Genomic DNA, 12,860 nt, shown 5'->3' with positions numbered 1-12,860 from the left:
TTGGCCACATCATGCGAAGAGTTGACTCATTGGAAAAGACTCTGATGCTGGGAGGGATTAGGGGCAGGAGGAGAAGGGGACAACAGAGGATGAGATGGCTGGATGGCATCACCGACTCGATGGACGTGAGTCTGAGTGAACTCCGGGAGTTGGTGATGGACAGGGAGGCCTGGCGTGCTGTGATTCATGGGGTCACAAAGAGTCGGACACGACTGAGCGACTGAACTGAACTGAACAGCTATTTCCCAGAACCTCTAAATCCCAGGCTCTTCACAGAAATAACCATCACTGCCAATTTGGCTTGCTTATTATAGGCATGTTTCTATGCTTGGGTTTCACATATACTTATGAAAGAATATAGTTTCATTTTGTCATCACTGATCATTTTTACTTTACAGATTTGACATCAGATTATACCTACTGAACTGTGACTTTCCTTTTGTTCATTCAACAGTAGATTTCCAATACTGTTCATGCAACTTTAGAGACCCTTAGGTCTACCTCACACTCAGCATACGCTGTGTAACATTCCTTCTATGTTCGCATTGTTCATTTAAGCACTCCCATGATGATGGATAAGATCTCCCTTTAGCTCAGTTGGTAAAGAATCTACCTGCAGCGCAAGAGACCCTGGTTCAATTCCTGGGTTGGGAAGATCCTCTGGAGAAAGGAAAGTCTACCCAGTCCAGTATTCTGGCCTGGAGAATTCCATGGGTCATAAAGTCTCAGACATGACTGAGCACCTTTCACTTTCACTCACACTTTCACTTTCATGATGATGGAGTTCATTAAGGTAAAGCAGCTGTTTACCACTAACAGAAAAAAAAAAAAAAAAACAACCTCACCTCTCTGGGATCCATTTTGGTCCCACAACACGGCTTCTTCTCTGAATGACAAAGGCAATCCTGAAGAAGTCGATGTGGATACCATCTAAGTGCTGCAGAAGAGGGAACAAGGATTTTCTCAGTCTTTCCTTCAAGAAGTAGCTGATTGATGGACAACATGCAATGATCCAAGCTCAGTGAGTACATGCTGCTAAACTCTTTGATCTCATGTACACAGCTTGATGCTGCCCATCCAACCAATGTCCAGTGCTTGAGTGTTTGGCTGAATGATTACAGGTGATGAAACAAGCCATTGTAAAACTAACCAAATTATCAAGATGATGCATAAGAGATCAGAGGCATACACAATGGATTATGTGTATGATTATGGCTCAGATGTGGGTATTTTGAGCCAGGGTGGAAAGGGACCCTCACCTGTAACTATTTCCTCCAAATATACACCCTCCACAACTATTGCTATCCTCCACCCATGGAAGTCTAACAGCAAGCAGGCATAACCGAGTAAATGAAAAAATTGAGGAGTGTCATCCTATCCACACAAATGTGCAAGATTTGGACAAAAGGCAAGATTTCATTTAAGCTCATGAATAGCCTCTATCAGAGGTCAGTGAGATGGTGGATGTGAAAGGTAACCAAGTCTGCAAGTCCATAGTTAAGGTAAAGAGGGTCCTGGACCATACCTGTCTTTTGCTGTTAACCAGTCATATGATACAGATCATGGCATGTGGTCCCTTCACTTCATGGGAAATAGATGGGGACACAGTGGAAACAATGTCAGACTTTATTTTTGGGGGCTCCAAAATCACTGCAGATGGTGACTGTAGCCATGAAATTAAAAGATGCTTGCTTCTTGGAAGAAAAGTTATGACCAACCTAGATAGCGTATTGAAAAGCAGAGACATTACTTTGGCAACAAAGGTCCATCTAGTCAAGGGTATGGTTTTTCCTGTGGTCATGTATGGATGTGAGAGTTGGACTACAAAGAAAGCTGAGCACCGAACAACTGATGCTTTTGAACTGTGGTGTTGGAAAAGACTCTTGAGAGTCCCTTGGACTGCAAAGAGATCCAACCAGTCCATTCTGAAGGAGATCAGCCCTGGGATTTCTTTGGAAGGAATGATGCTAAAGCTGAAACTCCAGTACTTTGGCCACCTCATGCGAAGAGTTGACTCATTGGAAAAGACTCTGATGCTGGGAGGGATTGGGGGCAGGAGGAGAAGGGGACGACAGAGGATGAGATGGCTGGATGGCATCACCGACTCGATGGACGTGAGTCTGAGTGAACTCTGGGAGTTGGTGATGGACAGGGAGGCCTGGCGTGCTGCGATTCATGGGGTCTCAAAGAGTCGGACACGACTGAGCGACTGAACCGAACTGAACTGAGTCATATGATAAAGAGTACAGATTAGCCTCAGCAATGTTCTTCAAGTCACCAACAAGAAGGACATGCCACACAAAATCAAAGCCTCTTGGCTCCTCTATACCTACTTGCCATATCATCATACTGTTTTTCAACTATTACAAATAATATGGGAAAGAATTCCAGCTTCACTGACTGACCACACATAAACTCAAGAAGCTTCACGTCAGTCCTATGAAGATCTTCCTGTTCCTTCCTGTTTAGTTGCATCACATGAATAGTTCTGAAGAACAGTAGTTCTGACTTTGGTTCGAATTTCTCAGGTAAAACCCTAAAGTTTGCATTCCACCGGTTTTCAGAATATTACCATTCAGTTTTATTAAAAGAGAGTGACGGCATCTTTAGCACTCCGGTTATGGTCTGCAGAGCTCCTTGTAAATCCAAATCCTCAGTATATTGGTTAGAACCTGGAGCTCACCACTAGCCAGAATAATCAGCTTGCTGTCTTGGTCGCCATAAGAAGAAAGTTTAGAGGAAGCCTGTTGTTAACAGCTGAGCAAGACAACCTCCCGAAACTTGCTCAGGACGTAGAAGCTGCCCAAGTCTTAGAAATTAATGGAGCTATAACTCTTGACAGAATTCCTTCACTCTAAAAATTAGGATGTGGCAGCATGACACTGCAGTTTTTTTTTTCCCCAAATGTGTGAGAATGATCCACTTTTCAGTTGAGTTCACTAGCTCTCTCTCTCTTTCCTCAAAACAGAGCCAGTGACTTAAAATAAGCACACCGGGCTTGGACTTAATTGACCATCTTCAGAATAACCCCAACTGTAGGCAGAATGTCTCGGCTATGGTGGTGGCTTAGTCATGTCCGACTCTTGTGATCCCCATGGTCTCCCACCAGGCTCCTCTGTCCGTGGGATTACCCGGGCAAGAAGACTGGAGCGGGTTACCATTTCCTTCTCCAGGGGATCTTCCCAACCCAGAGATCAAACCCACATCTCCTTGCAGGTCAATTCTTTACTGCCAAGCCACCAGGGAAGCTGAAACCTGAGACCATGCCCACCATCCAGATGCTGACCAGTTTGCTGCTTGGCAGCCAGATCTGGGATGTGGCTATGACATTATGAGTGAACTCTCCCAGCTGTTCATCAACTGTCCTAGTCTGATACTAATCCATGACTTATGAACAGGAGTGACAATACAAATGGACTTGGGGACTAATTCCAGGGAAAGAAAGCACAAGCATGGATCATAAGATAGACTTTTTAAAACACTGCTGCTGCTGCTAAGTCGCTTCAGTTGTGTCCGACTCTGTGCGACCCCATAGACTGGAGCCCACCAGGCTCCCCCGTCCCTGGGATTCTCCAGGCAAGAACACTGGAGTGGGTTGCCATTTCCTTCTCCAATGCAGGAAAGTGAAAAGTGAAAGTGAAGTCGCTCAGTCATGTCTGACTTCCAGCGACCCCATGGACTGCAGCCCACCAGGCTCCTCTGTCCGTGGGATTTTCCAGGCAAGAGTACTGGAGTGGGGTGCCATCGCCTTCTCCTAAAACACTAGCGTTTGTTTAACAAATAATAAGTTCAAAAAATAGAATGTACCTTGCTTGCTTTGAAGTTGATCTTTAATGTTTTGTTTTGGGTAATGGTTAGTTTTTAAAGTTAGCTTTAAATAGTGTTACAGCAATTTCTAATTTTTAAGAAACAAGTAATAATATAAAACAAAGTTTGGCAAATTAATCCCTACATGCCAAATCCAGCCCACTATCTGTTTTTGTACAGCCCCCCAAGGCTTCTCTCGTGGCTCAGCAGTAAAGAATCTGTCTGCCAAGCAGGGATACGGCTTCAATCCCTAGGTCAGGAAGATCCCCTGAAGAAGGAAAGAGCAACCCACTCCAGTATTCTTGCCGGGGAAATCTCATGGACTGGCGGGCTACAGTCCATGGGGTTGCAAGGGTCGGACATGACTTAGTGATCAAACCACTATCCCAAGATTAGATTGGTTTTTACTTTTTAAAATGTTTTGGGGGGGAAAGTCAAAAGAAGAATGATATGTAATGATATGTGCAAATTATATGAAATACACAGGTGGCACAGTGGTAAAGAATCTGCCTGCCAGTGCAGGATGCACAAGAGACATGGGTTCGATCCCTGGGTCAGGAAGATCCCCTGAAGAAGGAAATGGCAACCCACTCCAGCTTTCTTGCCTGGAAAATCCCATGCACAGAGGAGCTTGCAGGCTATAGTCTATGAGGTTGCAAAGAGTCAGACGTGACTGAGTGACTGAGCACCACCAAATAAAGTTTTACTGAAACATCACTCATTAGCCTACAGATGTTCTAACTTGCTCTGATAAGATGCTTCAGGAGAAAATGAAATTATAAAACAGTTCTGATGCCACATAAATTTTCAAATTGATGAAAATTTTAACATATACTGATGAAATTTTTGATACATACTGATAAGTTGCCCTCCAGAATACAATTTACAATCCCGCCTGCAGTATATCACATGTCCTTGTATATCTATTTCTCCATATCCTTGCCAACATAGTAATTTCACCGATCTGACTGGTGAGAAATGATGTCTCTATATCTGTAGTTTCCTGCTGACTAGTGCCAAGGAGCATCTTTTTATGCTTCTTGGTCAGTGTGCATCTCTTCTTCTGTTAATTGTCCATTAACATCTTTGACTTATTGAAATAAATCTTTTACTATCTTTTAATTTGTATTTCACTGGTTGCTAGAATGGTAAGTGTTCTTTAATAGTCTATTGGTCATTTTTATTTCCTCTTCTGTGAACTGCTTGTTTATATCTTTGCCAATTTTTCTACTGTGTTGGTTGCCTGGTTCTTATTAATCCTGAATTCTTAAGATTTACTGTTGTTAAGGGGGGTCTCAAAGTGCAGTCAGTTTTCAGAAAGCAAACATAATCTGACGCAACCATCTAAATTAAACTCCTGTCCAAGCCAGCCCTGGGGTTAGCATACTGCCCCTTTTCTATGTTGTACACCTACAGTAAAGCGCAGAAAACTGCCAGATAATAAATTGGCTATCTCCGCCAGCAAATGCCACATGCCTCTTCTTTCCTCTTCTAATAAGCTATCCAAAAAAAGAAGGAAATGGATCATTAAAAATAGCTGCTGGTTTTATCAGCATCACTCAATAATAATCAAAATCAGTTTCCGGCTCAGACAGCAATGGCGTGTATTAGACCTCCTCTTTGTGTACAGTAATGTTGGTAATTCCTTAAGAGGCTAGCAAAGGACTTTCTAGACCTTCCTGGTGATGGAGGGATGGGAGGAGGAGGTACTGAGCAAGACCAGATCAGCCCACCAGGGAATAAGGTGCTAGAAGGGATCCAAGTTAAAGTCCTTAGAGACTGCCATGGTCAACCCAGGGAATAGGGATGAGTTGACAAGCCCAGAGGCAAGGAACGGGGCCAAAGGTAGGAAACCAGATTTAGGACACAGACGATCTGGAAAGAAAGGGGAGGAGGGAGAGATGCAGAGCGAGCCCTGGAAGCTTGCTGTTCCAGGTCCCCAAACTGCTGCTATAGCATCTGCAAGACAGCTTACCTGAGTCCTCAGGTGGAGTGACTGAAGTTCTCCACTCTCATTGGGCAACTCATAGAACCATTGGCCCCTCCCCAGAGAGATGGACTCAATGGCCTGGGGTGGAGCCCAGGCATCCATATTTTATAAAATATGAAGCTAGGGTTGAGAAGTAGGCTTAAAGAGTCAGTCGGCTTACTTAGAAGGAAGAGAGCTTCCCTGGTGGCTCAGACAGTGAAGAATCCACCTGCAGTGCGGGAGACCTGGGTTCAATCCCTGGGTTGGGAAGATCCCCTGGAGAAGGGAAAGGCTACCCGCTCCAGTATTCTTGCCTGGAGAATCCCCATTGGCAGAGGAGCCTGGTGGGCTACAGTCCATGGGGTCTCAAAGAGTCAGACATGACTGAGTGACTAAGCACAACAAACAAAAACAAGGAGGAAGAGATGTGGCCACAGTCTTGTATATGTTACAGTCACCCCTCAATTTCCGGGGGGATTGTTCCCAGGACCCCCATGGATACCAAAACCCAAAGATGCTCAAGTCACTTGTTTTAAATGGCATAATATTTGTATAAAACCTACTCACATCATCCCACAGACTTTAAGTCATCTCTACATTACTTATAATACCTAATGTGATGCAAATGTGCTAGCTAAATAGTTGCCTGTGTGTGGCAAATTCAAGTTTTGTTCTTTGGAACTTTCTGGAATTTTTCCTCTGTTTTAAATTTGTGGTTGATTGAATCCAGAGATGTGGAACCTGTGGATATGGAGGGAGGGGGCCAACTGTAATAACTGCTGTGCTCAGAAGCCCAGCCCTGGATGGACAGCTGCTCTGGACCACCCAATGTCAGGCTTGAGAGGGAAATCAAACCCAAGTGCCCCAAGAGAGGAGTCTGTGCCCCAAAGTGTGCTACCATGAATTACCCTAGGAAACATGGCTGAAGGGGCTGGTTTGAACAGAAGAATGTGTCCCGTGACATCCCCAGGAGCTCAACTGATGTAGCCCAACTATGTCAATTTGTTTCAGTCAGAAATATAGATGGATTGCTTAGCAGAGAACGCTGGGCTAAGAATGTGCATTAAGAAATCACTAAGAGCTGCTATGGATTGGAATGCGCCCCTAAATTCAAATATTGAAGCCTTAGCCCTCATCGTGATGGGATTTGGAGATGGGGCCTTTGGAAGAGTTAGGTTTTTTTTTTTTTTTTTTTTAATTCTTCCAATTTTATTTTATTTTTAAACTTTACATAATTGTATTAGTTTTGCCAAATATCAAAATGAATCCGCCACAGGTATACATGTGTTCCCCATCCCGAACCCTCCTCCCTCCTCCCTCCCCATACCATCCCTCTGGGCTGTCCCAGTGCACCAGCCCCAAGCATCCAGCATCATGCATCGAACCTGGACTGGCAACTCGTTTCCTACATGATATTTTACATGTTTCATTGCCATTCTGTTTAAATGAAGTCACAAGGCTGGGTCCCTTGTGATGGAATTAGTGCCCATATAAGAGGAGACACCAGAGAACTTGCCCTCTTTCTCTCTCTCTCCTCCTCGTAAGGACACAGCAGGAAGGCAGCTGTGTATAAGCCAGGAAGAGAATCTTCACCAGAAAATGACCATGCTGGCACTTTGATCTTGGACTTGTAGCCTCCAGAACTGTGAGAACATACATTTCTACTGTTGAAACAAATATTCTGTTGTGATCATTTGTTATGGCAGCCCCAGCTGACTGATACAAGAGCCATGGAAATGGGCCACATCACACAAAGAGAGATCAGAGAGTGAGATGAGAAACAGATCAAGAACAGATGGGAGCCTAACAGTTAGGGCAGAGTAAAGAGATCCAGGGAAGAACAAGAAAGCCACCAAAGAGACAGAAAGGAAATGAGGAATGTGCCAAGAGAGATCTGAAGAAGGCAGGGGTGCTATGCCGAAGCACAGTATGGGGAAGGAGAAAGGCCCTTCAGACCTTCTGCAGTGAAGTCATTGCTAACCTCAGAGACAATTCCAGGCAAAAGAGAGAGGCCCTTCTCTCCTTCCTTTTGCAGGGCAGGCTGCCTGACCCTGCTTGGCCCAGCTATGGGGCCTGAGGCTTGTGGGCTGGAGAGTAATGTTTTAGCAGCTCCTTCTACAGCAGCTGGTCCATCAGGATGCTCTGCTGCCTGTATCTAAGAAGAAACAAACAGTGCTTAGTGCACCTCCAGATTGTCTGGTCAGACTGCTTGGCAGGCCTTAAGCTCATGTGCGTGTGCTAAGTTGCTCAGTCGTGTCCGACTCTTTGCAACCCCACGGACTGTAGCCTACCAGGCTCCTCTGTCCATGGGATTCTCCAGGCAAGAATACTGGAGTGGGTTGCCATGCCCTCCTCCAGGGCATCTTCCTGACCCAGGGATTGAACCCGTGTCTTCTGCATCTCCTGCACTGCAGGTAGAGTCTTTATCGCTGAGTCAGCTGGGAAGCCCCGGCCTTACGTTCATGTCCTAAGTTACTAGCTGGAACTCCACTGAGGTTGGAGCCCAGCTCCCACTCCCAAGCTAACGAAATGGAGACCTCAGCTCTCTCAGCTATCTGCTGCTGGCTCCTTTCTTAGGGGCTGGTTCTTCCTTCCCTTACATTAGCTTAGTAAATCTCTGATTTATACTTTGGACATTTAGATGCAACCAAGAGCATCTTGGCCCCCTTCCTCATTGCGTCATTGTCTCATGTCGGTTTCCAGTCTTTACACTGCCCCATTTCCTCTGTCCTGAGAACCCCAATCATGCTGTGGGGTAGGGGCCCAGCATTGGTAAGCAGGCACTCACACTCTTCTCTGAGGTGCTGTCCTGACTGGCCTTTCCGAGTGCCTCGATGCCCTGACAATACAGGAGCTCTTTCATTTTTTAAAAAATCTTAACAGGCATGTAATACATTTATCTCAATCACAAGTCAACAGAGGAAATTCAAACACTTAACAGAGTAAATACGAGAGCTGTCTCCAGGCTGCAATAACCTTCTTGCTGGAACTCAAGCAGACATAACAAACTCCTCTCATCTCCCTCCCACTACATCCTTCACACTAGGCCCATTGCCTGTCATTCTTGGACCCTGGTGATCCCTGCAGTGAATAAACAATTAGGCTTGAAGCAAGTTTCCGGACGAAGCTGAGCCCACGCTGCCTGTGGCCTGATTTGTGATGAATGATCAGGGATCTTGGGAAATGTTGTGCGTCATATTTCACCCAGGGAATCATTTCTAGGTGTTAACTTTTTTAAAAAGTGATTTCTAAGAGGGCAAAAAAAAAAAAAAAAAAGCCTACGAGAAATCACCACCCTCGTTCAGTTTTGTAGGGTCCTTTGATATGTTCAGACGAAGGAGAGTCCTGCGTAATCGTTCTGAACCTGTGGACAGTCTGTTAAGGTCTAATGGGTATTGGACCAAGCCTGATGGATGCAGGGGGGGTGGTGCAGGGCATTCCAGCCCAGTTTGCTGCAGACCCCAAGGACAGTTAGATGAGCCCTGTGTCTTCTGTCACATCTCTCATAAAGAGGGCAGAAGTGAAATCCAAACCAGGGCCTCTGCTGCTGAAAACCTGAATACACAGAAAGGCTATGATTTTCTCTGGCCCTGGCAAAACTGCTAAACTGCCTCAGTTTCTCCCCGAGGGTGGACGGAGGATGCAGCATAGAGCAGCTGCAGCATTTATCTATCCTAATCCTATTCTATGTAGATAGACACCTCCGCTCCACCCCAGCCCCTGCCTCCTGCCCTGAGCCCCGCTGTTCCAAGAGAAGAGTGGACAGCCCATCAACCCAAAGATCAGTATCTCCAAGAAATGATGTTGGACCTCCTTCCTCAAAACCTGGATGTTACTGCTTGCTAACGATGTCTCCACCTACTTGAGCCATTATCCACCCTGACAACAAACTACTATATATGGAAAGTTAACATGTCAAAATGCATTAACAGATGTCATTTGTTGATCCAACCTGAGTGTACAGTGTTATGCACATGGTTTGAAACAATAAAACTGGACTATTAATCTCATATTTTTAAAAACCTGGATATTGCTAAGTACCTCCAACTGTCAGATTCTATTTGCTTCTTCAGGTCCTAGGTATTGATCTTTGAACGCCGTGTCTATTTTTCTTGTCCTACCCCATAATCCTTGGGTGGGTGAAGAATACAATATTATATACAAATGCAGATACAGCCTGGGAAATCTGCCTCACTAAAGCAGATGAAACTGTGCACACTGACCTCTATTCTACCATCTCACTGAGCCCAGCATCAGGACCAAAGACATGCCAATTACTTTCCGAGTCGCCTGGGCCAGAGGCTCATTAGTGGAGTAAGGGATGAGAGTGATGGCAGAGAACAGGCCGCCCACTGCTCACAGGTAGCAGCTGCCAAGCGTCAGAATGGGCCTGGAGGAGAGAGTGGGAACATCGCGTCCCCATCCTGGTTCGGTCCCCGGGTGACTGTGGGACTTGGTTCTTCCTCTGCCTCACCTCCCTCCTCGGCGGCAGGAGAACACTGGCTGCCACCCAGGGAGGGCCAGGTTGAGAAGTCCCTAATGAGGGACTTGGCAGAGCTGATAGCTGTCCTGTGTGGAACAGCACGTTCCTGCTAGCCCACATCCCCCGCCTCCCTTCAGGGAGAGCAGCGGCTGGCGGCTCACAGCACAGACACCCACAGACCTGTCAGCTCCGGGAGCCCCCTGGGGGGTCTGGAGGCCACTCACTGGATGGTTGCTGCACATAACAACATAATGCCCGTGCTCCTGCTTCCTCCAGTGATAACTCATTTACTTAGAGACTTAATAAAAGCCAAGCATCACCTCGTTGCCAGCTCACCACAGTGGTGCTCATTCTATTAGCACTGCTGAGGTTTTGCTGAGCTTCTTTTTGATTCAGGGAGTTACTGAGAGGCTCATGGCCAATGCACGTGAGTGGGGTGACTGGTTGGGGAACACTTCTGCCTGCCCAAGTGGTGGGGAAAGTTCAACTCTAGGTCCATCTTTTAACTTGCTTCTCTCCACTTGACATCTTGTTTTGTGTCACTTAAATTGTCCCTCTCCTGAGGCTGTGGAAAACAGGGAACCCTACTGCACTGTTGGTGGGAATATAAATTGATACAGCCACTACGGAGAATAGTGTGGAGATTTCTTAGCAAACTAGCAATAAAGCTACTATATGACCCAGCAATCCCACTACTGGGCATATATCCTGAGAAAACCATAACTGAAAAAGACACATGTACCCCAGTGTTCATTATAGCACTACTTACAGTAGCTAGGATATGGAAGCAACCTAGATGCCCATCAACAGATGAATGGATAAAGAAGTTGTGATGTATATATACAATGAAATCATACTCAGCCATAAAAAAGAATAAATTTGAGTCAGTGCTAATGAGCTGGATGGACCTAGAGCCTATTATACAGAGTGAAGTAAGTCAGAAAGAGAAAGACAAATATTGTATGTTAATGCATATATATGGAATCTAGCAAAACGGCACTGATGATCCTATCTGCAGGGAAGGAATGGAGACACAGATGTAAAGAACGGATGTGTGAACCCAGTAGGGAAAGGAGAAGTGAAGTGAAGTGAAATATTAGTCACTCAGTCGTGTCCAACTCTTTGCACCCATGGACTGTAGCCTGCCAGGCTTCTCTGTCCTTGGAATTCTCCAGGCAAGAATACTGGAGTGAGTTGCCATTCCCTTCTCCAGGGGATCTTCCTGACCCAAGGATAGAACCAGGGTCTCCTGCATTGCAGGCAGATCCTTTACTTTTTGAGCTACAGGGTAGTCACAGTGGGACAAATTGAGAAAGTAGCATTCACATATATACTCTATCACATCAGAACGGCTGCGATCCAAAAGTCTACAAGCAATAAATGCTGGAGAGGGTGTGGAGAAAAGGGAACCCTCTTACACTGTTGGTGGGAATGCAAACTAGTACAGCCACTATGGAGAACAGTGTGGAGATGCCTTAAAAAAATGGAAATAGAACTGCCTTATGACCCAGCAATCCCACTGCTGGGCATACACACCAAGGAAAACAGAATTGAAAGAGACACATGTACCCCAATGTTCATCACAGCACTGTTACAATAGCCAGGACATGGAAGCAACCTAGATGTCCATCAGCAGATGAATGGATAAGAAAGCTGTGGTACATATACACAATGGAGTATTACTCAGCCATTAAAAAGAATACATTTGAATCAGTTCTAATGAGGTTGGATGAAACTGGAGCCTATTATACAGAGGGGAGTAAGCCCCAAAGAAAAACACCAATACAGTATACTAACGCGTATATATGGAATTTAGAAAGATGGTAATGATAACCCTGTATGTGAGACAGCAAAAGAGACACAGATGTATAGAACAGTCTTTTGGACTCTGTGGGAGAGGGCGAGGGTGGGAGGATTTGGAGGAATGTCATGGAAACATGTATAGTATCATATAAGAAACGAATCGCCAGTCCAGGTTCGATACAAGATCCTTGGGGCTGGTGCACTGGGATGACCCGGAGGGATGGTACAGGGAGGGAGGTGGGAGAGGGGTTCAGGATGGGGAACACGTGTACGCCCGTGGCAGATTCATGTTGATGTGTGGCAGAACCAATACAATATTGTAAAGTAATTCGCCTCCAATTAAAATAAATAAATTTAAATTAAAAAATAAATAAATAAACAGATAGCTAGTGGGAAGCTGCTATATAATACAGGGAGTCCAACCTGGTGTTTTGTGATGACTCTGGAGGGATGGGGTGCAAGAGGGAAGGGAGGCTCAAGAGGGAGGATATATAGATATAATTATGATTGATTTGCATTGTTGTATGGCAGAAACCAGCACAACACTGTAAAGCAATTATCCTCCAATTAAAAATAAATTATCCCTCTGTTGGGTGAGACTGGACCTTGGGTTACAAGGAATTATTTTGACGCAGGGAAGCTGCATCAGGCATTCCGTAATGGACAGCATTCTGATTGCCAGAGCCTCACTTCTGGCAGCTCCCTGTCTCTCTGTCCTTGCCCTCCTGGTTCCTTCTCCCTCAGGAACAGCAGTGGTGACCACTCGGTGCTGGAACCCATAACTGCATGATGAGTTCC

This window comes from Bos grunniens, chromosome 20, assembly GCF_055505025.1.
Source record: "Bos grunniens cultivar Pamir isolate PY7600 chromosome 20, Bosgru_T2T1.0, whole genome shotgun sequence".
NCBI classification, from domain to species: Eukaryota; Metazoa; Chordata; class Mammalia; order Artiodactyla; family Bovidae; genus Bos; species Bos grunniens.
Note: the sequence above shows the minus strand (reverse complement) of the source record.